Genomic DNA, 2,924 nt, shown 5'->3' with positions numbered 1-2,924 from the left:
CACAGGCTTGTGAAGTGGCTGACCAAGGATTTGGACACAGATTCAATGCTAAGCACAAAGTTTGGAGTCAGATCGTCTTCAGATATCTGTACTCTGTGCCACCTTTGTGGCACACCTTAGGCAAACCCTTTCATTTCACTTAGCTTTAATTTTCCGTCAGGAAAATGGGAAGGATAGTACCCAACTCCTAGGGCTATTGTAACATGTAAGTAAGATAACACATATAAAACACAGTAACACAGTACCAGGCCCCTCTATAAGCCTCAGTAAATATTATTAGAGGGACAACTCATTTTGGGACTGGGTTACTTTTAAGATTCGAGGTCTAAATGGGACTTCTCTTCCACTAGAGTTCCTTTATGAACTTGAACTTAGAGTTGTGTTTGCACTGGTGACTAGGAACTCATCTAGTTCCAGTGAATTATGGTGAGTTTAGGTTGTGATTTTTATTAGCGGATCATTCTCAGTTCTCCCAAGCAGAGTCAAGATAGATCTTTCCAGTCTGAACAGGCAACCTAAAGTACACCTAAAACTCTCACTGCCGTCGAGTCAGATCCAACTCATAGCGACCCCTCCTTGGGTTTCTGAGGTGATATCAGTACGGAAGTAAACTGCCCAGCCTTCCTTCCGAGGAGTGCCTGGTGGGTTTGAACCGCCAGGCTTCTGGTTAGCAGTCAAATGCCTTAGGCACTAGGCCACCAGAGCTCCTAAACTACACCAATAGCTCACAATTCAATTCTTCTTGGGCCATTCAGAAAAGCCCTGGGGGTGGGGAAGTGAGAGTAGATACAGAAAGACAAAGGGAAAGTATAGGAAGATGCAGATGTAGCTGCTTCTACTGTAGAAGGTGAAGAGGAAAGTTTATCTTCCCCAGGCCAGGCTTGCCACAGCCAGAGAGGGGGGACACATGGCTCTCTTCACCATTGGAAAGCCAAGGAAGCTGGCTGATTCACACATTTCCTTTAGTGTCTGCTTCTCTGGTTCTGCCTTATTAGGAAGGCTTGGTTTATGCAGTGGATGATGTAAAAGGGACAGAAAAGCCGGACCTTCAACATGCAGGCCACTTTCACCCAGGAATTACTACCCTTTGACTTGGCAATTGTGATTTGGAAGACTGCACTTTACAGGAATTCCATGAGTGAGGGCCCTGGCAGGAAACACATGCCACCCTCAGACTGGGCCAAGAAGGAAAGTTTAGTAAAGGGACAATTCACAAAGGTGTGGGCAGGGCTTAGGGAGCCAACAGAGGATGCAGTGTCCAGGGCTTGCAACAGCAGGGCTGTTAGCACCCTTAGTGGAAAAGTGGTTACTGGAACCCTGAGAGACACCAAAGGAGGAAGCCAGCCTGACATAAGCCGTGGCCTCTGGTAAGGATAACCCTGCAGGAAGAGTGCTCAGGAATAAATCCTCAGACTTCTCTCCTCCTCCTGCCTCCCATTGGCCAAACCCCATCAGAAGCCAGAGGACCCGAAGCTCGTTAATGGAATCTATACATACAGGCCAGCTTCAGGGGCCAAAGCAGGGTGGTGAAAGCTGGTAAGGAAATCTGAGGATGGAACAGAGCAAAGCAGTGAATCCCATTTGCTAATATCACACTATCCACTGGCCATGCTAGGGCTGCTGGGAAGCATCTGCCCCAGGGTAACCCTGCCTTCTTACAACGACTGACTTTGGCCCCAAAGTGGGAAGGAGCCCTGGGGCACTTTCAGGCCCAGAGGGGAGCCATGAGGTTTATTGGAAAGGGCTCCTGATGAGGATACTGGTGCCAGCCTTACCCTCCTATCCATTCATTGATGTGTTCTTTCATTCCATTTGTTCAGCCAACATCTCTTGAAAGTGACTCAGTGCCCAGTCAATGCTGGGAGGCAAGGACAGCACAAGGAAGAAATAGGAGTGGCCCCAGCCACCTTCAGTTTCTACTTGTGAAATATGCCCAGAACAAACAGCCATGGGTTCCATCCACCAGCTCTAAGACTCCAGAGCCTCCTCTCAGTTGCTGGTGTATAAAGTGAGGTCAGCCATCTTTTCCTCCCAGATTTATCCTGAGGATTCAAAGAAAAATTTTCTGAAATGCATGGGGTACAGCACTGGCATTTGTGAATCACTGTCTTGTTAACAAGCAGTGCCCTCATCACACCTGTCCCCACCACACACACACACACACACACACACACACACATTCACCACCCTATTATCCTGTTAAGGAACTCTGGTGGTGGAGTGGTTAAAGCATTGGGCATTGGGCTGATAACCAAAAGGTTATCAAAAGGTCCCAGCCTCTCTGGGAGAGAAAGATGAGGCAGTCGGTTAATTGTTAATAAAGAATTACAGCCTTGGAAACCCCATAGGGTAGTTTTACTTTGTCCTGTTCAAAATTGACTCAATGGCAATGTATTTTACTATCCTGTTTCCTTTAGTGGCTTTTTTTGGTGGTGCAGTGGTTAAAGCATTTGGCTGCTAACCAAAAGGTGGTGGCTTCCTTAAAGCTTTACAGCCTAGGAAAACCTGTGGGGCAGTTCCACTATCCTAAAGGGCCGCTGTGAGTTGGAATTGACTACATGGCAGTGGGTTAGGTTTTTTTGGTTTTGCAATTATCGTCGTACATGTATTTGTTGAAGTTTTCTGCTCCCAGCCCCGCCCCCCCTTCCATTTCCCTGACTGTAAACCCAGGAGTGCAGGCTCGGGCCTCTTGCTCCTCCTTGAGTCACAGGGATTGGAACTGGGCTTAAAATTGCAACAAATTTTATACTGGTTGACACTGCCTGTGAATTTAAATGTATTTAGTCCTAAGGACAGCCCTGGTTAGTAGACAGTCATACTAGGACCACTTGACAGATGGGGAAACAGCCCAGAGAGGTTAAGTAACTTGCCCAAAGTCACGGAGTAAATAAGCGACAGAGCTAGGATTTGAACCCTGGTAGTCC

This window comes from Orycteropus afer, unplaced genomic scaffold, assembly GCF_000298275.1.
Source record: "Orycteropus afer afer isolate SDZICR_OR568_19922 unplaced genomic scaffold, OryAfe1.0 scaffold00062, whole genome shotgun sequence".
NCBI classification, from domain to species: Eukaryota; Metazoa; Chordata; class Mammalia; order Tubulidentata; family Orycteropodidae; genus Orycteropus; species Orycteropus afer.
This window is presented reverse-complemented; position numbering follows the sequence as displayed.